This window comes from Engystomops pustulosus, chromosome 5, assembly GCF_040894005.1.
Source record: "Engystomops pustulosus chromosome 5, aEngPut4.maternal, whole genome shotgun sequence".
NCBI lineage: Eukaryota > Metazoa > Chordata > Amphibia > Anura > Leptodactylidae > Engystomops > Engystomops pustulosus.
In genome coordinates this window covers 81,765,019-81,791,588 of record NC_092415.1, presented here as the reverse complement: position 1 = coordinate 81,791,588, position 26,570 = coordinate 81,765,019, and the positions used below count along the sequence as shown (strand labels likewise).

General features: G+C 38.3%; 1 long non-coding RNA gene across 2 annotated transcripts; it reads left to right on the top strand.

The window, feature by feature from the left end:
* Positions 1 to 1,124: 1,124 nt before the first annotated feature.
* LOC140134060 (uncharacterized) lies at positions 1,125 to 25,217 on the top strand. Of its 2 annotated transcripts, none has more exons than XR_011856057.1 (3): positions 1,125 to 1,152; positions 23,284 to 23,397; positions 24,861 to 25,217. It is a non-coding gene; the product is annotated as an uncharacterized lncRNA (long non-coding RNA). The 2 variants fall into 2 exon arrangements; XR_011856056.1 differs by lacking the exon at positions 24,861 to 25,217 and adding an exon at positions 24,565 to 24,828.
* The last annotated feature ends 1,353 nt before the right edge of the window (positions 25,218 to 26,570 follow it).

Sequence of the window (26,570 nt, the reverse complement as noted above, 5' to 3'; positions counted from 1 at the left end):
GCAGAGGGTTGGAGAACGAGAAAGATTCAGTGCCACAGTGGTGCAGCAGTGTCAAACAAACCTGTCCCACTGTGGTAAGGTCATTTCACATTTTCTATTAAAGATTTAATATATCTTTTAAAGATATTACCGTAAGTAAAATTTATGTTTTCATTGGCCATACCGTGCTCAAAGTTAAATGTTGGGTCTCGGTTATTGTTTATTAGAACGCAACTCATTTGTGGTTTAGTCTTTATTTTTATCCTGTCCTTTATTATTATTTGCACTTTTCAATTTGAAATATCACTGGAATGACAACACTAGAAATTGAGGTGAGTTGGTAAATAATCTCCAGTCTGTTTATAGGCCACTTCTGGCACATACTACTTTTAACACCCCTACTTTTAACATGACTGGTTCCTACTGTTTTTTTTGTATTGGATTTTGTATTATTATTACTGTTGTTATTTTCTCTGTAAATGATTATGTGGCAGCTACAAGACAGGACACGCTACTGGCCACAATAATTTGGAGATGATCAATGTAGTAATGCACAGGATGTGGATATAGATAATCTGTAACCAATTATATATTACCATATGAATGATGGATCCTATTATAGTGGTGTTATCTTTCCTGACAACAAGGGATATTTATTGAACAGGATGTGTGGTGGCCACATACATTAGATTTGCATTGGATAGACATTATTTTAATGAGATCAGAAGATGGTAGCATCAAAGTAAATTGCTTGACAGAGGCTGGCCAAGACAAATACATAGTTTTGGTTGGAGATTGGTCATTTCTATTTTTCTTGAGTGAATTGGTACAATAATGCACACAATAGATGTCTTTTTAACTGCATTTAGTGTCACACCATAAGGCAAGGGCTACATGACATCTCAAGGTCACTTTAAAATCTTTCCATTCTCATGAAATTTCATGACTATGAAAACTTGTGACATCCTTGTAATGTTCCAATTTCCTATGGCAAGCTTAATTTACTAAGCCATTTACATATTTAATGTGTTGTTTTACGTTACATAAAGAGTACATGTGCCCTACTTTCTGACATTAGACAGATGCCCCTCCCCCAACTGCACCCAAATCTTATTTATTATTCAATTTAGCGCAGTGACTGCATAACTAGATGAAACCTCCGTCCTTGTTAAGGTAAATTTCCATGCGCCAGTAGACATAAAACAGAAAAATGAATGAGGGGTACCATAAAAAAAGCCCTATCTTTAATATGAAAGTGGTTTTTTTTGTTTCAATATGTAAAGTAAGTGCAGTAAGTTGGTACATTAAGTATATACTGTAAGCTATTTTAATATTTACAACAGTCTAAAGTAGAACAAGACATTTCATAGCAAGTGTCATCAACCTTGTAGAAAAGGATTGGGAAAAGGGCAGCAAAGAGAAGCTATATAAAGAAGTCGACAAAACTAATCTCGGCTGCATTGAAATTATCTGTTATTTTAAGCAGAGGTTTGAAATCTGCTGGAACAAGTTATTTAGAACTTGTGGCAGATTAGAAAAAAAATGCATTGTCATTACGAAATGCTTAGCAGTATCTAACAAAACAGCCTGACAAAAACAAATATACGTCAGAGTGCTAATGACATGCCTGCGAGCCATGGTTAGCATGAGAAGCACTGCATTGTAGAGCAGGTCTTACCTATAACTGTTTCAAAAGTTTCATTTAAACAATAGCAGACCATGTCTGTACTTGACATGCCAGCCTGAAGTTTACAGAAATCTTACAAACTGTGTAAAGAGCTGCTTTAGAAAAACACCTCCCATAATAGACATCTCGCAGATGCACTTATGTAAAAATAGAACTAGAGGTTACTCAAGAGTGAGTTTAATTTACTTTTTTATATTAAAGTGGATCTTCTATTGTAGTTCTAAATAAACAACCAGCCAATGTTATATAACTGCTGGTTATATTTTACTTACATTCCTGACAAGGAGTAGAAGCTTTCTGCTTCATGTACTCTAATTATGCTGTGATCCATACTTGAAGTGTATATATGAAAGGCTTCCTGCTCACAACGGGACACAAACAACAGTCACATGGTCTTTGTATACGGGATGCAACGCCACCTTCCTAAAGTCTTAATTTTTCTATTTTTCAATTTACAGAGACATAGGCATTTGTGGGACAGATTGTACTTTTTAGTGGTGCCATTCATTATCCTAAGCAATGTGCTGGAAAGCCTGAAAAAATTCTTGAGGGCTTTGTTTTTACAGCTTTCACTGTACAGTCCAAATAGATGAAAAAGAAATCCCCTTTATTCTTTGTCTAAGTACAATCATGGAGAAATCAAATTCACATAGTTTTATTATATTTAAGACCTTTAAAAAAATGTGAAAGCTATACATATGTTTTGCTATTTTCTGACAACCATAACTTTTGCATACTGCAGTGGTACCACTTTGGAACCTATTTGACCTTTTGGAAAAATGACAAAAAAGGGGAGATTTGGATGCTGTCTTAGGATAATTGTTTTTAGATTTTTATAGACCTAGCATTTTGGGATGTGGGGATACCTAAAATGTTTATAATTTTATTTGTTTTTATATGTGTTCAACAGAAAGGGTGATTTTAAATTTTTAAATGTTTTAATTTTTTTATAAATGTTTTCTTTATTTATTTTTTATATTATGTCAGGCCCACCAGGGTGCTATAATCCATAGAATATACTGCAATACAATTGTATAGAAGTATATGGAGGGGTTTGAGCACTGAAAAATCAGAAAGCTGCTGCGGCCATTTTAGGCAGTGTCCTTAAGGTGTTAAAAGCAGGTGTATAATGCAGCTAACACCAGCCTGTCTGTATGGACAGAGCTCAGCCCATGACTTTTTATATCTTTGTGGTGCACATACGGGACCACGACAGAACCGTTATGTGGTGGTACAAAGGTGGTATTACTTTCGGTTCACTTTTGCCACTTCCTACTGGCAAGCAGCAGTGTGCAGACGCTTACTCTACCAGCTACAGACAGATAAGGTCTTTATGCAGGAAGGAGGCATATAGCAGAGCTCACTCAGTGTGGTATATCTGAGACAAAGCAGAGCTCACTCTGTGCGTGTTATAGGTGAGTTAGCAGAGCTGAGAGTGTCATTGTGTTTTATGTTTTATATCCATCTCATGGATATCTTTCTCTCTCATTTCTGATCTGTCTCATCTATCATTTTATATGTATCAGATACTAGTAGAATGTTTAGAAGCTAAAAAAAAACTGTAGACAATTCCTCAACTATGACAATCTAAACAAATGGTTAGCCCACTCATGAAGTGTCTGCTTACAGAATCCCCGTCCACACTCTGGAATTTTACACTGACCATCACTGAGCAATAGAAGTTAAAACAGCAATAAAAATGAATATAAATAAAGTGTCTTGGGTTTCTCAGGGGGTCTACTGAGATAGCCCTCAAATAATCACGTGGGAGTTAATAAAGAAAAAATACAACCCGTGATTTGAAAATGTGTTAGTGCTTGTTTATTTACAGCTATTTACAACAGTTTGTGTGTTCTAGTTTTTTCAAGTTCAAGTCCTCGGCATCAGTGATCGATCTAGAAAATAAGATGGATCAAGAGGGGTATGAGAGACGGCTCGGAGCGGCCTATAGGTTATAATATATGATGATAGGATGGGCTCACCTCCGGGGCTGCGTACATCTCAATAGCTTCCGAGTATGGGCTCCGTGAGGCTCCTTAGGATATAGTGTTGTAGCATAGGGTTACCCCAGAGTCAGTGGTCAGGTGAAAAACTGGTCACAGTGGGGTGGATCGATGATCCAAAAGGAGTGCACAGAGAACGAAAGGTGGAGGGTGAGAAGATAAGCGTTGTGTCCGTATGGGTTAGGGTTTTAAATGACACTGTAATCACAAAAAAAAAAAAGTCCCTATTACACCCTAGTTTAGGACGCAAATCTAGTATACCCTGATAGCCTAGCCTCGGGACTATGGTCCTATTTAACCATAGGCCCGACTGGAACCTGACCCTGCAATAACTGGCCCTGTTATAGACCTAATTGGCAGGTGGAGTCAGGTTCTGGTCTTAATATTAACACAAAGGTGCCGAAAATAGGTTTTTGGCTCCTATGTTGTGGGATGCAAGTCCTGAGGGGAGTATGGAAACCCGAATCCCGACAAGGCTTGTTTCGCCCTATGGGGCTCGTCAGGGGATCATTGGGTTCATCCAGCAGGTTGTCCTATTAACAGATGGGGAGTCTGCTTTAGTTATAGACCTAAATTGCATATGCAGTGTAAATGGTTTGCATAAAGAGAAACTTTGTCCTACCTTGTCCCTTGTGGGGGCTACTTCACAGGTAAGGTGGCGTAGCCAGGCAAGATGGGCTTAGGGAGTCTAGTGTCGGCTCCTGGTCTAAGTCCTTGGGTCCAGTGGACTTAGGGATATCGGCGGCTGAGGGATATCGCCGTGAAGTCGCGCCAAAAATTGGGCGCGACTAACGCATGCGCACGAGCGGCACATTGCCGATGTCAGTGCGCATGCGCCCGGCGCGTGCGCACCGCCGCCCGGTTGCCCACCAGGGAGTGGGTGGAGATCCACTCAGTGGGCAGAGATGGGCGGCAGCGGGGAGGAGTCAAGGCTAAGGTGAGTATAGGCAGGTAAGAACGGGCGCATAGGGGGAGGCGGGGTAGAGTGAGACACCTCCGCATGTTGATTGTAGCCCAACATGGGATAAATAGCACATGTTGGGTACAGATAGATGTGGTAGGGATTTAGCAATAAAAATGAGTAAAAATGTAAAGTAAAGGGGTTAAAAATTATCTTTTTTCTATAAACATAAAAATTTGGGACCTTGGGCAAACCCCTTTAAGCCACTATCAGCCAAAAGGTTTTATTTACTTCTCAGAGAGAAGGCAACAGAAGAGCTTCTGTAATATTTTATTCAGCTAAAATGATTGATGATATTTACCTGTTGATTCTATGAGGTGACAGTTGCAGAGCAAGTATTAACATTTCTAGTCTGGACTCTCAGCTGCCAGGCGCATTGTAGAGGTTTCTTTTGTACTACCTGGTCAGTTAAACAAAATGAATTCCATGAACATTTTACTTTGGATCTGGTTGAATCAATGGTCATTTAAATGTGTTTGGATTACATGAAACTACTCGTCTGCATATATTCCAGACAGCTTATACATAGACATCTGAAGACATTACAGGAATGGATTTCAAACAGCCCAGATCTGAACTTTAGATTGACATGTCAACATACTTTTCCCCTGTATGAACATGAAATGAGAAACTTAAGAGAATTTATTGCCAAAATGCTGATAGTAATGTTACTATGACTACATTGGGGCTTTCCACATATATTTGATTTAAGTATACAATGCCATTAGATACACATTGAATGGTTTCTGATTGAAGCCCTTAGAGTTCAATATATTTAAAGGAAACCTACCATTTCAAATGGTAGGTTTAAGCTGTAAACACTCAGGGTGAGCTGGTGCCGGCGCTTAGTTTCGTTAGTGTTAAAACCGCGGTATCGCGGTTTTAACACTTTTTAAACTTTATAGCATAAACTGCTTCGGTGCGCGCGCCTACATAGGAAATGCTGCAGGCGTTGCGCGCGCAGGCGTTGCGCGCGCGCGGTCGCGCGCAGCGCCGAAGCGGCTTCTGCTATAAAGTTTAAAAAGTGTTAAAACCGCGATACCGCGGTTTTAACACTAACGAAACTAAGCACCGGCACCAGCTCACCCTGAGCTGGTGCTCTGTGTTTACAGCTTAAACCTACCATTTGAAATGGTAGGTTTCCTTTAAAATATTATTTATCTTGTTTAAGGGACAATCTTACTTGAAGGTTCAAAACAATTGTACCCACTAACAAGCCTTTATTAATAATGATGACATCACTGATAGATAGAAGGTCAAAAAAAACTGCTGATTCATTGGACTCTAACTAGTGGCAGCATCAAAAATTGAAGGGCGCAATCATTTTAACTCTAAAATCAGTTGGCCTCTAAAATGTTTTAGTGTCTCAGAAAAATAAATTGGTTTGAAATAGCTGGGAACGCGGACATGAGTCCACTGGGCCACTTCCACTTAGATGGCTTATCTTCTTATAAGTTCCCTCTGATGTGAACATTGTGGTGAGCAAGAAATGGATTAATGGCCATATTCCAGTACCTGTTGTTTGGTGGTTATTACCTTCACCATCTCAGAGCTCTGGGATCCTTCATGTGAGCAGCAGGTAAGATGACATAATCATACTTGGTCCAACAGCTTCTGTTGTACATGGCTGCTACAGGTTATGAATGGTGACATGGAGAACTAGCTCCTCCCTGCAATGCCACTGCAGTCAATCTTTGAAAGTTGGCAGCCATTGAGAGGCCTGACTTGGCCTCCCATAGTGCAGGTCCCATAGCTACCACTATGGCGGTAAATCTGCCAGCAATTGCACTTTATCATTGTTCTTAAACAGTCCAACTTTTTCAAAATATTGCTAAATAGTTCAACCCCCAACATTGGAAGCAGAGTCCAGAGAAAATTTCACCTACTGTATTTGCTGTTTATTTTTGTATGTAATGATTCACCATTAATTCCAGTTTCCATAATTTTTTTCTGTCTTTTTTGCGACCTTTTTTTGGCGCATTGCAATTTTTTGAGCCTTTTTAGGAACTTTTTGAAATGTGCACTAAAGTCCATTGGACATTAGTTTATCCTCAGTAAGACACATGTATTTTCTATTCCAGATATGCTAAATGTCACAAATTACATTTATTTTTTCAAATTGTCTAAAATTTGAGACTTCCAGATTACACCAAACTTAAGGACAACTGGATCGAATTTGAGTCCCAAATTTAAGTGATCCAAATATAAAGCCTAAATTCATCTGTAATCCTGTTTAGACTATGTTTTTCTAACAACATGACTTTCTCACATTTATCAGATTTGTTAGCTACTGTATATGATAGGAAGCGTCATCACTTCTTTGTTGTAGAGAATCGGTTTACTTACACACATTAGTCACGTAAAGCCACACACATTCATATTTAGTTACCCAAAAAAATGCATGCGTTTTGTTTCAGCTTTTATTTCCTGTGGATTCACTTAGTTTGCTTTTCCTTTTGTTTCCTAATATATACTAAATTTTACCAGTCATTTTTAAAGAATGCTGCAGAGTGAAGATAGCAGAGTGAGAAAACAAAAAGAAAATACCTGTCATTTCACAAGCTCAGTTTAATGTCTCAAAAATACACATTGCATTGAGATGTGTGGGCGTTTCGTGCAAAGGCAGAGCCTCGAAAGGTTAATTTGCAGGGAGTAGCTTCTGGTATTATCACGCATAGTCTTTGTTGGTTCTTCTACGATGTTGTTGAAAATAACCCAAACAGGTTATGTAGTAACTGTGATATTATCTAGGTGAATTTCACCTAAGGGGATTCCATCAAAGCCAAAAAATGTTTTGCACTGTCTGCACGAAAGTTGCTTGAGGATGGTTTGTATAAGCAAACAAACTGAACTATGGAAAAAATAAGTAAAAAAATAATTTATTAACTATTTTCATATTTAAATGTATAAAATCATGAGATGAAGAAGTAGGTACTAGCGATGTGGCCTCTCTCTTGATAGAGAAAGATCTTCTTACATTAAGTGTTTTTAAATACATTTCTATGTCAAAGGAACACAGACAGTGTTAAATAAACTAAAGTAAATGTAAAACTCTAAAAATACTTACCTTGTTAGCATAGTTGTTAGCACTTATTAGTCGCAGTTTCCATGGACACCATGTAAAAAGTATCAACAAATCCTAAAACATTGGTATGGCACGTGGTTAGGATTTGTTAAAGTGGTTTGGATCAAGTTTTCATTGGACCTAAATTACACGATTTTAAGAATATGGAAATATGAAGATATGAGGATTTGAAGTATTGAAAATGTTTATATTGAAAGAAGGAGTGTTGCTAGGAGAGTTTTTGTAACATTTTGCTTATAGGGCTTAGCTGGTCGAGGTAACTTTGTCCACCAACCTGATATGGACCAGTGGATATGTATAAAAATATGAAATTAGGTTAAAGTGGTTTGGATCACATTTTCACTGGACCAGCATTCTACCATTTTAAGAATATGGAAAGAAGTGAAAGAAGGAGTGCAGGGCTTAGCTGCTCATGGTCATCATGAGATGGACCAGTGTGTATGTGGAAGAATAGATCAGTAGTTGTACACCACTCTTGCAAGTGCCGATCTTCCCCCAGAACAAAACTTTTACCCTAGTTTCTACCAAGACTGGTAGTGATGAAAGCTTCAAGTGTTCCCTGGAACTATGGAGAATGGATGAGACTGTTGATGATGTCTGATAATGGCATAAGAAGCTAAAAGAAGAGTGGATCCTGCCAGAGGGGGCACACACCGGTATGTCTGAATGTTTGGTTTACAATCCTTGATCTGGTGATAGATGTCCTTTAAGAGAGAAACTATATCCAGGAACATAGTAGCAGCTGCCATTGCTTAGTCACAATCTGGGTTTGCATTTAAACACCATGTTATTTGTAGGCCAGGACCTCTGAGGTCTCCTGGAGCTGGTGATATGTGTGAGGACTCTCTTCTACCTCCAGCTTCTCCACCATGTACAGCTCTTCTATGGCTCTCTTTCATTGATCATGCCTCGCCATCCCTCTATTCCTGTTGGGGTTCTGAGCTTTACTTGTTATTATCTTGTTTGTTTCTGCTCCTGAATGCTGTTCTTGTGGCTGCCTGCATGTGGGTGGGAGGCATTAGTCATACCATTGAGACAGAATGCATTAGTGTTCCCTAATCAGCCCATGCCTTTATCATCACTGCTCTAGACTGTAGATCTGATTTTTTTTATAGATTATATTTATTTGTAACAACCTTAGACCATTTGGTTTACTGCAGAGTTAGCTCTGACCTGCTTTACAACCTTGTGTGTATTTTAATTGTTTTACATAGTGTTTATTCTTAATAAAGGTATTATTGGTATGATTGGTATATGGATTTTTGTACCACTAACACATCTGTTTCCTGGTTTATATGTAGTTCCATTTCGGATGTGGGATCATTAACCCCATATCTCCACACCTGTTTTCTACATTAATGCCTATGGCTTTTTTCTATGTTTTTCCCTGCCAATTCTTTCTACGAGCTAGAACTTTTAAATTTCTAAATTTTTATGGCAATTAACATTAATTTTTGTGTGATGTCTAATAATAAAAATTTGGCCATAGTTTTAAAAAAAATTTAAAAGTTTTTTGTTGTATGGGATAAATGGTAATATTGTTTTTTTAGCAAGGTTAGACCAGGCATAGAGTTACTACATTTTTGTTTGTTTACTTTTTCTTTAAAAGGAGCAGGGCATTTTTGCATGTATGTTTTTTCCCCTTTTTTTTTACAGTTTATTGTTCTTTATTAAAATGTTAATTTTTTCCCTTTTTTATTTATTACATTGTCCTATGAGAACATTTGATTTTTCATGCATATATACTGCAGTGCATTATATCTGCCAGTAACATCTATTTGGCCAGTTCTCAAAGACAGCCCTGGGATCCTTCACTGGATCTCGGGCTGAATGTACAACACCATCGGAACCATGCGACCTGAAATCTTCTTCTGACAAGGCTCCATAGAATCTCATTGTGGTCATTAAGGAGTTAATTTTGGGTTCATACTTGGACCCCCTTTCTGAATTATTACTGTTTTTAAATCCTTCATGCTAGTTTTCTCACTTTTTATATTCCATCCTTAAATGAGGTCTCAGGCAAACTTTCTGGGTCAAAGTTACTGTTACATTTTTACCCCCTTTCAGAAATTTTAATTATGCAGCCCAAAAGTCTAACATCTTCAAAGAAGTCTTAGACCTGGAACTAAGAAAAAATTTCACCAATTCCATCAACTCATTTACAGTGTTTAGTAGGTGCTGCTGCAGAGATTTCAGAGACAGATAAAAACATTGACATTGATTTCACAGAAACAGAAGACTAGAGAAATGATTCAGCAGTGCCAGATGCAGGGGAACAGGCATTTGAAGTTGAGGTTGTGTGAAAGGACCTCTTCAAAACAAAACCAGTAATGCATTATAATCACATTTCCACTTTCCCCTTCTATTGTAACTACAGATATAGTCTGTTGCTTAGTAGTAATGAAAGATTTCTGCTTCATGAAACTATTTCAAATTTCAGTGCATAAATGACAACATAGCAAAAAAGTAAACTTATCCAAAATGAAATCTGACTTAGGTTTCATTCAGATGAACATAATGGGAACCGATATCCGGCCACACCATTTTTGGCTGGATTTTGGTCCTCACGTATGCCTCTGGTGCCTGGCCACAGTGGGGTGAGCACAAAGAGAAATATAGGACATGTCCTTTATTCCCTGTGTTATGGTGCTGGCCACTTGCTTCTCTCAGTAGAGGGGAGGGGTGACTAGCACTCACTCCTCCTCTCTCCTGCATATGGCTGTATGCCTGCCCGGGCGAACATACATGTGTTTGAATGTACCCTTAATTGGATTTTCTGTGACATTTTACACTTTACAATATACAAAATACATTTTTGATTTGTGCATGTCTAGGCCTGCTATGGAACAAGGCACTGTCAATATTTGTAAGCCAGTGCTTCATGGTCTACTGTAAATTCATATACAAGGTACTGCTCTACTCGCCCAAATCTATAAGGCATATCACCTCAGGTATTTTCATAGTTTCATAGTTTCTACGGTTGAAAAAAGACACTTGTCCATCAAGTTCAACCAAGGAAGGGAAGGGATTGGATTAGGAAGGGATTTAGGGGAAACAATTCTATATAACATAACCATCAATGTTATTTAGGTGTAAAAAGGCATCTAGACCCTTCTTGAAGCTATCCGCTGTCCCTGCTGTGACCAGCGCCTGAGGCAGGCTATTCCACAGATTGACCGTTCTCATAGTAAAAAAGCCCTGTCGCCTCCGGTGATTAAACCTTGATTTCTCCAAACGGAGACAGTGCCCCCTCGTCTTTTGATTTGATCTAATCTGAAACAAATCAAGAATCAGAGAAAAAAGTAGTGTGTCACTGACATGGTTTGATTCAAAAAACATAACAAATTTTATTAATATTCAACACTGAACACAGACATGCATATAAAATCAATTAAAACTGTACCAAAGTACATACAATTGTCTACCATGTTATGCACTATGGTCGGTGCAAAAACAAGACACCTCCTGAATGGGTGGTATCCACCCAAAACCACCCCTAAACAATGAAAAGACACATATAAAGTGCAAGTGCATCTGTCAAGCTGCCATGAAAGTAAGGGTTAAGTCAATTAATGCCTACAATGTAAACATGGTAAAAAGTCGATAAAGGTAATGGAGGCAAACCCTAGTACATATAACAAGTGACCTGGCAAACAAACCAGAGAAATAGCAGCATGCAGGCGGGGTGGTGGAATGATCAGGAGGTGGAGGGCTCCCCACGCGTTACGTCTCCAACTGGAGACTTCCTCAGGGGTAAAAGTCTCCAGTTGGAGACGTAACGCGTGGGGAGCCCTCCACCTCCTGATCATTCCACCACCCCGCCTGCATGCTGCTATTTCTCTGGTTTGTTTGCCAGGTCACTTGTTATATGTACTAGGGTTTGCCTCCATTACCTTTATCGACTTTTTACCATGTTTACATTGTAGGCATTAATTGACTTAACCCTTACTTCCATGGCAGCTTGACAGATGCACTTGCACTTTATATGTGTCTTTTCATTGTTTAGGGGTGGTTTTGGGTGGATACCACCCATTCAGGAGGTGTCTTGTTTTTGCACCGACCATAGTGCATAACATGGTAGACAATTGTATGTACTTTGGTACAGTTTTAATTGATTTTATATGCATGTCTGTGTTCAGTGTTGAATATTAATAAAATTTGTTATGTTTTTTGAATCAAACCATGTCAGTGACACACTACTTTTTTCTCTGATTCTTGATTTGCTCGTTTTGAGTGTGTCGACTATTACCTCTACTTGGTGCAGTATTCTGCTGTGCAAGGTTCCATTTTCTATTGACTGTATCTAATCTGAAACAACTTACCACCATATTTTTTGTATGGACCATTCATATATTTAAATAAATTAATCATGTCCCCTCGTAGTCGTCTCTTTTCCAGACTAAATAAATCTAGTTGTTTTAATCTTTCCTCATAACTGAGACCCTCCATACCCCTTATCATTTTTGTGGCTCTACGTTGAACCCTCTCCAGCTCCAGGGCATCCTTTTTATGGACCGGTGCCCAGAACTGGACAGCATATTCCAGGTGTGGCCGAACCAGTGCCTTGTATAGTGGTAATATTACATCCCTATCACGAGAGTCCATACCACTTTTGATACATGACAAGATCCTACTGGCTTTAGAGGCAGCTGATTGACATTGCGTGCTGTTATTCAATTTATGATCTACTAGTACCCCCAGGTCCTTCTCAACAAGGGACTCTCCCAGATTTACTCCCCCAAGGACATATTTTGCCTTTGGATTATTGGCCCCCAGGTGCATAACCTTACATTTATCCACAATAAACCTCATTTGCCAAGAGGATGATCAAACATTCAGTTTGTCCAAGTCACCCTGCAGCCTATGAACATCCTCCATAGACTGTATTACACTACACAGTTTGGTGTCATCTGCAAAAATAGACACAGTGCTATTAATTCCTACCTCTATATCATTAATAAATATATTAAATAGTAGTGGGCCAAGCACAGAACCCTGGGGTACACCACTCATAACTGGTGACCATTCCGAGTAGGAATCATTGACCACAACTCTCTGGATACGATCCTTCAGCCAGTTTTCAATCCAATTGCAAATGATTTCTGCCAAACCAATAGCCCTAATTTTACCCATCAGGCGTCTATGAGGGACAGTGTCAAATGCCTTTGCAAAGTCCAAGAACACAATATCCACAGCTGCACCTCCATCCAGGCATCTGCTCACCTCTTCATAAAAGCAGATAAGGTTAGTTTGACAACTTCTATTCTTAGTAAACCCATGCTGGCTGTCACTTATTATACTATTTGATGTCACATACTCCAGTATGTAGTCTTTTACTAACCCTTCCAATACTTTCCCCACAATGGAAGTTAAGCTTACAGGCCTGTAATTGCCAGGCGAAGTTCTAGAGCCCTTTTTATATATTGGCACCACATTTGCCTTGCGCCAGTCACTTGGCACCACACCAGACATTACAGAATCCCTGAAGATTTTAGCCAGCGGTACAGCAATAACAGAACTGAGTTCTTTAAGAACTCTGGGGTGTAACCCATCTGGTCCAGGAGCTTTGTACACATTGATTTTATTGAGCTTAGATTGGATAATGTCTACATTTAGCCAGTCTAGTATATTACAGGATCCATGACCCGCACTGGCACCACCCAAGTCAGAAGTTCTCTCTTCTATTGTATAAACGGAGCTAAAAAACCTATTAAGTATCTCCGCCTTCTCCTGGTCTCCAGTCACCCAGTGCCCCATTTTCAGAATAAAGGGGTCCAACCTGTTGTGACCCATTTTTTTTTGCATTGATATACCTAAAAAATTTCTTGGGATTTGTTTTGCTATCTTTAGCTACCTGTCTTTCATTTTGTATTTTGGCTGATTTGATTTCTTTTTTACAGATTTTGGTAAGTTTTTTGTAAGTATTTAAAGCCTCAGGTGACCCGTCAGATTTATATTTTTTAAATGCCCTCTTTTTCTCATTAATTGCCCTTTTAACTGTAGCTGTAAGCCACGCGGGGTGTAATCTAGCCCGTCTATACTTGTTACCTATTGGAATAAATTTAGAAGTATAAAAACCCAGGATAGATTTGAATTTCTCCCATTGAACATTAGTATCACCATGTGACAGTATCTGATCCCAGTCTATATCCTGTATTGCAGCCCTGAATTTTTGGAAATTAGCCCTCTTAAAATCTATAAGGCATATCACCTCAGGTATTTTGAATCATGTGGTACCCAATGCTAGATTCAACACTTACCTGTTTCCTTTTAGCCTATCAATCTAGCATTACAAAAAAATTTTGCAAGATTTTCAAGAATGAAAAGAACATCATTATTTTATTATTATAATTTTGATGCCTATCAAGATGAAATGCAACCACAGCAAGGTTTGAAGTTGTCATATCACTGAAACCTCATCTATAAATTTATAATTTTCAGTTACGCAATCATGTTGAAGTCAGATTGTGATTTTTTTCATTTTTCCTATGACGGTTTAATAAAATGAAACAAGTTAAATTGATCAAGTTGTAAGGTAACTTTTCCTCCATAACAACTAGTATAGTGGGTGTGTTTTTACATGGATACAATGAGAAAGAAATTGGTGTAAGAAGCCATACCACAGGAGCTAAAGATTTTTAAAACCTTTGTGCCTCATTTATATTCACAACACTTACCATATATACTCGAGTATAAGGCAAGTTTTTCAGCACAAAAAATGTGCTGAAAAACCCTAACTTGGCTTATACTAATCTATACATTAAAAAAACCAAAAAAAAAACCAAAAAGTGTACTCACCTTCCGACACTACCCGGAAGGTCCTCTTCTGTCCAGCAATGTTCTGGCTCCGGCTCCCTCTCTCTGTGCGCTGCTGTTGCTCGAGCTGTGACGTCAGCGGCTCGTTGACATCACAGTGTGTGCCGAAGGCGGCGCACACACTAGAACGTATCTTAGTATCTCCGCCACTAAGATACACCACTGTGTTCTCTATAGGACCACTGTCCATGTTGTGACCAACCTGACATTATTTATGCACCTTGTCTTATTTCCCTGGATGAAAGATCCTCCTGGATGGAGGTTCTGGAAATGCGTTGGAAAGGCATTCTACGTCAATCCTAAGGGACCTTTAGATACTAGGGATCTCCTGGGACTGTCCATGTTAGGACGGGAGCTATTCTGGGGAGCAGGGACAGAGCAGCTTTAGGGATACCTGGATGCAGTGCCTTCATCTTCTCCTGGTCTTCTCCTAGCCGCTCCATATTCCTGCTTAATTTCCGTGGCTCCTGACTCTTTGTCATGGGTGAGAACTTTCTGGTTTATTATCCTTTAATCTGAGATCTTTCCATTGTGTATTGATGTAAAATTGTCTGTTTTATTACTGCTCTCCATTTCTTCTTACGGTCTGAAGTACTTTATGACCTTTTATTGAATATATTAAAAGTTATGTTTAAATAAGCTTTAGTTCACCCTTCCTATACATGTTTTTTGATGGTGAATTTATACTCATCATAATTTGATGTAGTGAACTGATATCACGCTTTTAAAGTATCCAATCAAAAGTGGGGCTACAAAATCAAATATTTCTGGCATTAGATTAGATCACTAGCTGAGCGAGTAAGGTTCCTTTACCTGCTCATTAATTACCAAATTTGCAGTAAAACTATAACTTCACAGTTTCCTGGTTTTCTCTGCGCATGTTCACGGTTTTCATTATGAATGGATCAAGTGACACTAAATTGCCAAACTGCAACCATTCAGAACCTACTAATCAAAGTCTTTTCACCTTGTATTGGGAGAACTAAGACTTAACAGTCCACCTTTGTGAAAAATATCTGTGTTCCTTCCTGAGCAACCACCTTATTGTGGAAGACGTTTCACTTTTAAGGCCTCTAACAGATTTGAGCCTTGGGATACTGAGTATCTATTTGAAGACCTGGGCTATAACTGTATCTGCATTTCATTATAAATAACCTAGCTAAGGTATTATTAATAGGCATCAGCCATTTACATGTAAGAGTAACATTTACATGTAACAATTATTTTTATATTAAATACACAATGGCATCATGATGAATGGAAAAAGAATAATCTATCTTCCATTTCTCGATTTTGGGGCCTGTATTGTATATAAGATTGAAGGATTGAATACTTTATAATGGGTGGGTATAATTAACCATAGAAGATATTGTTTCTTGAAGGGTACATAAAACAAGTTGATACTTGAATGTGATACATTGTTCCTTTCTGCCTCTCTAACAGTTTATGAAATAAACCATAAAATCAGTGTACCAGTCATTCATATGTTGAAAACTAACACAACTTTCTCTTACAAGCATAAGCTCAGTGTACTAAGTAAAGGTATATATCGTAAGCATCTGTACCAACAAGAATCTTTCAGTAGTCATGTTAGAATTTTCTTGGTGACCCGAAGATTAGTAAGTCTGCAACAGGTATTAAAACAGAGTTTAAGGGATTAGTAGTTTATTGTCTCAAGCTCTTCTATGACATATCTCTTCCTGCTCTCATGCTTGTGCTCACTGCCTTTACATTTAGTTAACCTGCTCTGGATTACATAAGAATAAACTCTGCACAATACCTATAAACAGAGATTTAATCATACAGTAGTGTACTGTACAAAGCCTTAACAATGATATTGTCACGGGTGCCCCCGCAATCCCTGTCTCGGATCACGGGTGCACCCGTGCCTCTCCTGGGTCCGGGGGCTGGCTTCACTTACCTTACCCGGCTCCAGCGGCGTCCTCTGCTACTCCCATGGCTCGGCGCGCGCGTCCTTGTCTCCTAGGGCGCGCGGGCGCTGGCGCGCTAAGATTTAAAGGGCCAGCGTGCCATTAATTGACGCTGGCCATTTCATTAAATCTATATAAGACCGCCTCTTCCTGCAAGCCCTTGCCGGATCTTTGTGCCTCACAGCCTGAGAGAAAGCTATTCTGCAATTTGCCTGCGATTCCTGCGTTCCTGTGTCTCCTTTGTACCTGACCTCCTCCGTGTTCCAGTGTTACCTGACCTCCTCCGTGTTCCTGTGTTACCTGACCTCCTCCGTGTTCCTGTGTTACCTGACCTCCTCCGTGTTCCTGTGTACCAGTGTTCCTCCGTGCTGCTGTCCTGTGCGCTGTGTTCCCGTAACCTACTGCTTGGACCTCCTGTTGTTGACTCTGGATCAGACTCTGACGTTGCACCTCTGCTGCCTGACCTTCTGCCTGGACTTTGACCACGAGATTGTCTGCCGACTCTGTACTTCAACCTTGGCCGCCACTGCAGACAAGTCACGCCTGAGGAACGACTAGGTGGTTCTGGTGAAAACCGGGTACCACTTAGACTCCGGTCCCAGGTAGAGGCTTGAGTCATCGTCTGCAGTGGTCCAGAGGATCCACTCCTGCAAGTCTGACAGATATTAATCTATTTTCTTCAGTTGGCTAAAGAAGCAGCTTTTGTGCTACACATAGAATATTTTTCTGCCCCCACCTACACACACATTCTGCAGAAGATGTACAAAAAAAGGCAACAAACAATCAAGTCTAAACTATTCTTATCTACTGAGAAGTTAGTCGATTCTTCAGTCTTTGCAATGTGGCCCAAAACATCATGAGCGCTTCTTCGATTTAAGATATAAAACCCAGAATTGGCCATCTAGTAATAAATAAGCCTTTATCTTTTAACCTTCACAAAGGGTGATGTTGCCCAAAAGAAAACCATTTACTTGTTTTATAACTGGATAACTGTTTTGTGAGTACGGTAGGAAAAGCTGATTTATGCCCACTGCTAAAAGCCGGAAGAACGGGCAATATAATATTTTCTTTAATAAAGTACATTGCAGAGTTTCCTATTATTATCTGCAATATTAATGTATGAAATTTAAGAAACATAATGGGGCAAATTTACTTACCTGGTCCGGACGGTCTGATGAAGATGAATTCCGGTGCGATTCTGCAAGATCGTGCGCCCGATTTCCTGCATCCGTCGCTTCCCCGCCAAGGTCCGCCGGAGTTCACCTTTTTCTTCCCGGCGCTTGTAAGTGCGTGTCTTGCGACACAATTTCTGATCTTAACCTGCATGTTGTTCGAATCCGCCGGATCGTCCGACGGCCCACCCCCTCCCCTCCCGATTTGTGTTGCATGAAAATTGGCTATGAATTGTATGTACATGTGTATAGTAATAAACATGTGAGCATACATTCTTGGTGTACAAACATTCATTTTCTGTATTGACTCAACATGTTGTAAGCTCAGCTTTACTTCACTTATCATGGATTTATTGTCTACTTTGACTAAACAGAAACCCATTGATATAAAGTAATCTTCATTCATAATAATTCTGATGCTTAATACGTAGAAATAATTATAGCATTTTACACCCACTAATCCCTTTGTTTCTCTTGAATCATCATGATCTGAAAATAAGCATCTGAAACTAATTCAAGTGGAAATGTGGGGCACGTGTGAACTGTACCCTGATGTGGATTATTTCAACCAAAAAAAAAAAAACATATGTACATATTTGCATTGCAAATTTAAATGATTTTCAACTGTATAGTATGATGATATAGCATTTTCTATTCCGTTGGGTTTCCATGTTGCTACTACACTCACTACTGCTACACTCCTGCTACAAACCGCTATTTTTCAACATCATTATGCATTTTCTGATTCTTTACTCCGCAATGCAATCCGTATCTGAAGAAGGTCTTGTAAAACACTGTAAATCTACTGTGGATTGCACTACTTTTAAGTTCCTGCATCTTCTGATTGTTAGAGTCCCAAGTGTTTTTTTATTATTAATATAATATACACTTAATGAAAATATGTCCTGAAAAAAAACTTGCAAAAACAATTGCTAGCTCCAAAAACATCTGAACTACACAGAAAGTGATGCCATATAAATATTATATTGTCATTGCTTTTTGACTGGTAATGGTCCCATTGCCAAGACTCTCCACTTATCCACAGAATGAAGGAGCACCACAGATTAAAAGATGAATACCTTGTGGCAGTGAGGGTGAACCTTTTAGTGACTGAGAGCCCAAACTACAAACTAAATCCACTTATTTACCGGTAAGTGCCAACATGGCTTTTAAACAGTAACTTATTGCTACCTGTTCTTCCACATCTTTTAATCGTATCAGCCCCCCAGAGACCACCAATACAGTTGAAAGAAGGAGGGCAAATTAAGACTCTCATTATAGCTTCTCTCCAGGGTCTCTCTGTAGAGGAAGAATGGGGGGAAGAGTGGGTCCAGCAGGATGACCTCCAAAGATATTGCAGTTCTGTCAACACCTTCTCACTTTTCCCGCAGTTCCAAATAGCCAAAGAAGTGTCACTTTAAAATAGCATTGAGAGCAGCATCTCTTAAGTTGCCTGGGACTGCAGGAAGATTTAATGGATTTGGTCATATTTGGTAAACACGGGCAATGATCTGAGTGTTCACAGAAATGGCTCTGAGTGCCATTTTTGGCACCCGTGCCATAAGTTTGCCACCACTGCCTTATGGTACTTATTTTTTTAACATTGGGGATTTTGGGGAACCAATGTGTGTTCTCAATCTGCTTTCTATGCTCCTGGTCAATTACTGTAGAGGAAGATGCAACCCAATTCCAGTCAAGTAAACTACATGCTAGAATATAAGTGATTGTTGAAGATGGATAAAAAGGGGGTTTCCAATATGACAAGTGATCTATCCATAATGCCTGGAACCACAGTTGTTATACACTGAGCAGAGCCTTGTCTATAGAGTATTGGGCGGCCAGAACACTGCAGGTGAAGGTGTGTATTGGCGAAAAGATAACTTGGCACTCCTTATATGTCAAAAAATTAGGAGAATTTATTTAATCCAGAATAAACAGTATAGCAATCCAACAAAAATTATTATTTTGCAATGTTTCAGTCTTATAAATTCAGACCTTCATCAGACACGGATTGCAAGGTATAAGTAGAAATGAAGATGAGATGCGGTGCTATGACCACTGGAGTGCAGGTGGAACTGAGGAAAAGCGGGTGCTCCTGCTGGAGAAATGAGCGCTCATCAGAGATGACACTTTTGGGGATTTCACCACTCAATAATATCAGCCTTCCATTGCTTCAGTACCTGACTATCTACATATGATTGTACCCAGCTTTTCACCATGGTGGTGATGCATACTGGGGTAAAGGTAAGTTACCTTGTAACTAAATTTTTTTTTTAAAAACACATAGTTGTTATTGTCAGTAATTGCCTAACCTAAACAAGTGGAAAAGCAGCAGAATTACTACTTTTGCTCCTTAGTCAAAATATTGTAGCATAAAAAAAATGGAACCAATAAAAATTACAGGTTTTCCCATAGAAAAAGCCCAAACACCACTCTGTATGTAAGAAAATGTAGAAAGGCAAACTCCTTTAGAAAGTAGAAATTCAATTAGTTCTTTGTATTACTGTGCAAATGTAGAAAAATCAAAACTATAGAAATTTGATATTGCTGAAATTGTATTAACCCAAGAAATACATTTATCATGTGGTCTATCACATAATAAATGGTGGCAAAGTTATATTGCAAAAAACAGTGACAGAACTGCTGATTTTTTAATACTGGAAAGTGTTAGCAAAAGTCAATCAATGAGAGATAAATAGCCCAAAATATTGCCATTATACACAAAAACACATTCCACAAAGAACAATCCTCCATATAGATGCAGGCATTGCAGAGATAACATAGTTACTTCTCTTTGTTTGTGACACTTACATTTTAAAAAAATGGCCTGATCACAGATGTGTTAAACAACAAAGATTTCTGGAGGTGCCATTTTCTAATCTGACACCTAATCTTCACTACCAGTCTTGAAAAACCTCTTAAAACAGAATCATATAATTTTTTAACAGTCAAAATTGTAAAACAATGTAACAAATAAAGAAAATGTTGTATTTAGTTACACAAACAAGGTTTTTTTTTTTAGAAGTGCCCATTTTTATTATCCAGAAAAAATGTATCCTTATTTGTCCACATCTGTCAATGAGATATTTGTTCTGACTGTTATAAAGTCGAACTGCGTCTGGAGAAAAAAAAAATCCATTCAGTTCATTTCACGTCAAGTGATTTTATGCTCTGATGGTTCACAGTAAGACAACAGAACTACATGCCAGATGATATTAATAGGAAGTAATGAAATCTTGATGATGCCAACTAAGCAAATATTAAATATTACCATTTAATTAATTTTACAGCTATAAAGAGTAACTATATCTGACCAGATAGATCGGGTAAACATTTGCTCCATGCATGGATCTACTACAAATACTATGTTGTTATACCAATCAATACATTAACTAAAAAGTAATTAGATCAATATTTCTATTTGATTTGGGAAAATCTAAGTATGTAAAACAAAGACAGGTAGACAGTAATCAATAGAGAACACATGCTTCTTTCCTTATGTCCCTAGGGCAGGCTGACATGTTACCAGGTACATTTAAAGCCTTATACTCATATTGTATTTGCAGATAGATTTCCGTGAAGAACGCTTGCGTGTTACCATCCTTAGGGATATGTGCTGATCTATTTATTATTGCCTCTCAAGTGTTTGGTCATTTCCCTTGGAAAATTGCTTATCTTAGCCCCTCACTGTCTGTGGCTGATGATCTCCAAAATTAAATGAATGTTCTATTTACTTTTTATTGTGACATTTGTTTTACACATACAGATATTTTTCTCTGGTGTTAAATAAAAAGCATTCTGCCTTTATATGGGAAGCATACACAATATTATCACTATTGTGGCAATTATCATGATTTGCTTCTATAAAATCTTACATCAGGATTAGAATAAATTCCTCTTTCATGTGCATTGATAAGTAGGGCCAAACAAGAACAGTGTTGTCTATCTTCAAAATCATTTTTTATTATTGTTTAAATCCCTCTAGAAATTGTCTTAATTAACAATCTCCTTATTATACAATTTTATTTTGTTTTAGACATTCAACTTCATTACAAACCTATATAATTACATGTTGTAAGAAATACCCTATGTAGTCTGATCATTTAGGCGTATTGGAGCACATTTGCTAACAACAGTGCAAACTGCACTAAATGCAGTTTGCCTGTGTATAGTGCAGTGTGCCCCAGATTCAGGACTTCTGGCACATGTTTTTCATGAATCTGGCGCCCTCTGCACAGCTCCAACAGAGCGCACTACTTTTTTTTGTTGCACCTTTAACAAGGATCATGCAACATAACTCTGTCAGACTTTGCATGTTAAATCTGGTTCACGGTCCGATATGATGCTTAGTGCAGGCTGCACCACAAAAGGGTCACATGCAACACAAATGTGACGCAGACACTTCTTTAATACCTGTGCAAGCCATTTGAACTAGAAAGAAGGTGCACATTCTGACAGAAAACTAGCACACAGCCCTTAGTAACTGTGGCCCATTGTTTATTACAAGTCCCTTACATTTTGCAAACATACTTTTGATAATATGGAACCAGTGGATGTATTAGGTAATTTACCTGCATCAGGGTAAAGCTACTTACATTTTTGTTACAATGGAAACAAATTGTAAATAAATGTATATAAATGTGGCGGCCCGTGCGAATACACACCGGAACGCCCCTTTCTTTACACAGGATTGTGTCGCAACGTGCATAGTGCAGCCGCAACACAATACACAGAATAGGGGATTTCGAGATGTTGGCGAGGGTCTGACTGCTGGAACCCCCACCAAACCAGAGAATGGAAGTCCCATTTTCACTAATGGGTGAAGATCAATATGCGCCCTGTTGCTCCTTTCAATTCTATGGGAGTGACGGAGAAAGCCAAGCACAGTGCTTGGCTATCTCTAACCCCTCCCAAAGACAAGTTTTCTGAGGGAGACCATAGTAAGTGTAGTGGGCAGGGACCTACCGCCCGCTCTGTTCCCTGACAGTGGCATGTCAGGCAGAAAATCAGAGGAACTAGAGAGGATGGGAAGATAATGCATCTCCCCCAATGAAAAGGAGTCCCCATACTCTGGAGAGTTAGGTGTTCTGTTCTTGTAACCGGTGGAAGTTCCTACAGTCTGAACATCACCAATCAGGTAGTCATTCCCTATTCTGTGGATAATTATTACTTGGGACAAGCCTTTAAACAACATTGAATCCTCTCTGTAGCAATGTGGCCGTTAATTGTAACAGGTAGTTTTACACAGTGGTGATAGAGTACTAACTATAAGGAGAGCCTCTCTTTTATTGGCATCATAGTAAATCTATTCTGGAGAATAATATGGAGATGCTGTAAAGGGAAAACTACTTCTAGAAAGACCCTACAAATCTGATCTGTAGTCTACCTGCTATAACATATACTTTTGAAATCTTTTATTTCTTTCCCATTTTCATAATATCATTGTATTTTTTTAGTCATTGTTTTCTATCTGAAAATTTCTAGGAATATCTGATGCCTTTCTGATGAGAAAAGACAGAGGGCAAGTGAGTTTCTCACTCATGACTTATATGTACTCTGCAATCAGGTGGGGAATGTATGTAAGAAAGGAAGAAGTGTTTTTCTCAAAGGGTTGCTTTGATTATCTCCCTTTCTTATGTTTCTCTGCAGCTCTGGGCACCATTGCAAATAAAGTTCTGATGCTAAGTATGTTTTCTGTGAGTGGAGTTAACACAAGTAAAGAAGAGTGGAGGAATAAATGAATATTTAAACATCTATAATAAGGTAATTTAAAATGTATATAAAACTCCAGTTTGGTATATAAATCCAGTCTGGATTTAATTTGCTGTTATTAATAGAGTTTAGCATTGGACTTTACTAATGGTGGTTGTGTGGCATAGCATCTTGGCCCTACCTCCACAGACACAATCCATAGAAAAAGTTGCCATGATTTTCAACACTTTTAATCTCTTTAATGGGAACCTGTCACCAGAGTGCCCTATTTCTGTGGTGACAGGTTTCAATAGACATTGAACAGTTCAAAACAAGCATATTTTTATCTATTCTCTGCGTTACTTGGTTGTAGAAATATCCTATGGTAAATGTTACCTGGCTCCCTGCCAGCTCATGCGGCCAAGTCCCAGGGGTTGCACTTTTCACATGGTAACAGACACTTGCTTGTTTGCATACTCGATACACTTGTCGCACCATTCATTATTATTCATCCCAACCCCCTCCCACATCTACCCTTTCTTCCCCCTCCCATTCAGGACATTGACTTACCACACAAGCAAACCTCACTTTTGCGAGGTGAGTCGGCGAAACGAGTGAGAAGAGAGGGAGGATGCTGGAGAGGGCTGGGGTGAATAATAATGAAGGGGCAACAAGCTTATCAAGTATGCTAACGAGGAGACACCTATTACCATTTGAAAAGCACGACCCCCTGTTTGCCATAGCATATTTCTACAACCAAGTTACATAGAAATAGATAAAAAGATGCTTTCCATGTACTGTTAAGTGTCTGTTGGAACCTGTCATCTGTTCCCTTTAATAATATTTGAGAATTAATAGATCCCTTTTTAATGAATGTTCCTGTAGCAATTACAAGTGGAATACTTTTATAAACAGTATGCAGAATTGTGAATTGCTGCATATATCAAGTTGATAGACACTTATTTGTTATTACTGTCTGTTATACAACATTTTATTAATATGCATATGTAGGACTCTATTGTTTTATGCTGTACTGGTAATACTTGTAAAAGTTCACTTAGTTATGAAGAATGACATTTTAGTGACAGTACGGGTCTTCTTTTCTTACAGAGTCTGTATAAGTCATTTTATTAAAAATATAAATCTGCATCAGGATTTTCATGATTGTATTTTCAAGACAGAAAATAATAGGACCAATTAAATGGTATTATGTAATTTTCTGGAATGCTTTTATTATAGGTTGATTAGAGCTTCACCCAAAAATTCCAAGAAAGCATTGTGCAAATGCTAAGTATGCATATAAAGACTATTATTAAACTGGCCATACTTCTATAATCTTAAGAACATTGCATAAACCAAAGTGACATTTGTGGAAGATGTGCAATGCTCTTCTCAAGAAGGGAGGAGGACAAAGCCAGAAGCAAACAGGCGTTATTTAGAAAACATCGTTCACAGAGTTTATTTTTGAGATCCAGGGTGTCAACAAGACATCTTGACATTAAACATAAGCTGTCATTGTTTATTATCTTTTGTAGGTGTGTCCTGAAACTGGAAATAAGATTAAATGTTTCCACGTCAGCAAGACTAAGAAACTATTAAATTCAAAACAACATCACTGGATAAATACATTCATCTAAAGAAGATTTCCTAGAGGTACATGAGTGAAATTCAAGAAACCCAAAGTCACAGTAACAAAAAGTGGGGGGACCCAAAGTGAAACGAATTTTCTGATAAGAGGTGATATGCTTTGCGTATAAAAGCATTATAGTACTGAAAATTCGTGCAGAGGCTTAGAGTATTGTTTAAGGAATTTTTTGGAAGTCAATACAAATTTATGGACATTTGAATAGAGACTATAAGACAATCTCTATATACATAATTCAGTTGATATTTAAAGGTTAACAAAAAGTAATGCATTATTTTTGACTTTTATGAATGTAGCGGAAATGCAAAAATGTGGGCGTGTTTGCCGTCATTTTGTAAAAATCCTTTACAAGCTTTAAAAATAAAATTACTTAAAATTACAATTTTTCCTGAACAACTACCTTTATAAGTATGATCATGATATTGTAAACATTCCTACCTTAGACTTGCTATAATATGCTGATGGTTTAGATGAAATGTTTTAAAAGAATCAAAACGTTTAGATATCATATATAAATGGATGTGCACTTTACCTTATCTGTAAGAATAAAGAAATTTGTAGCATTTTAAGATCAAAATCTCAGGATCATCTTCAATTTCCAGTAGACTGCACTTGTACTTACCCCGAGGCCATTCGTACTTTTTGTCCTAATTGACTACAGGTGTAGACGCCTTTATCTGCTAAAATGTACACCCATGGCTTGTTTACATTATTATGCTGTCCTAATTCTTAATGATAATTGGCACTTGCACCACTTATGTTGCAAGCCAAGTATATGTTATCATATATTTACATATTTCCATGAAAGGTGACTAAGCTAATTTTACAATTCTCAGAACTGCTTGATTAGAATTTTCTTCCCTGTTGTTATCTCTTCTCATTTAAATATTAGGATATCATAATTGAGATCTTAAATTCATTTTCACAATACTCATATCCATAGAAGACATAAACAGTTATTTAAATGCATTGATTTAAAACATAGCCTCCTATGTGGTTTACATACATGTTACCATTGATGGTAAACATGAGTCTGCCAACATTGGAAAGTCGGCCAATACTAATGTAGCCATAGGAACAATATACTTTAATAACTCAACAGTCCAACTTTTTACCATCCTCACCATGTGAATCATGTCAGACAAGTAGGTACTGTATAAACATAAAAAGAGTTTGAGGTGTACTTTAAGAGGAGGTTGGAAAATGTGCTAAGGTATATTGATTATCCATGGTGCACCGATCTCCAGATACATTCACCGTTCTAGGACTTAACAGCTGTACTTCATCTGTTACTATATACAGCGCCCCCTGGTAACAGCATAGCTCCATAGATAAAATCAAAAACTCAAAGGTCATGTGCTTAGTCATGAGCACCCTACAGCCATAATGTCCAGGTAAAGGTGGGACACTTGAAATGGATTGCAAATGGATCCCAAAAATGAAAATATGGGCATAAGGGCAGCATAATAACATACCAAATTATGTAGCTTTCAATGTTAGGGCATATGCAAACAAGAGAAAAGCTGCAAGAAAAGCTGTACTTTTTATTGGTATCATGTCAGGGTAAATGTTACTTTTTTGCAACTTTTTTTATGAGGTT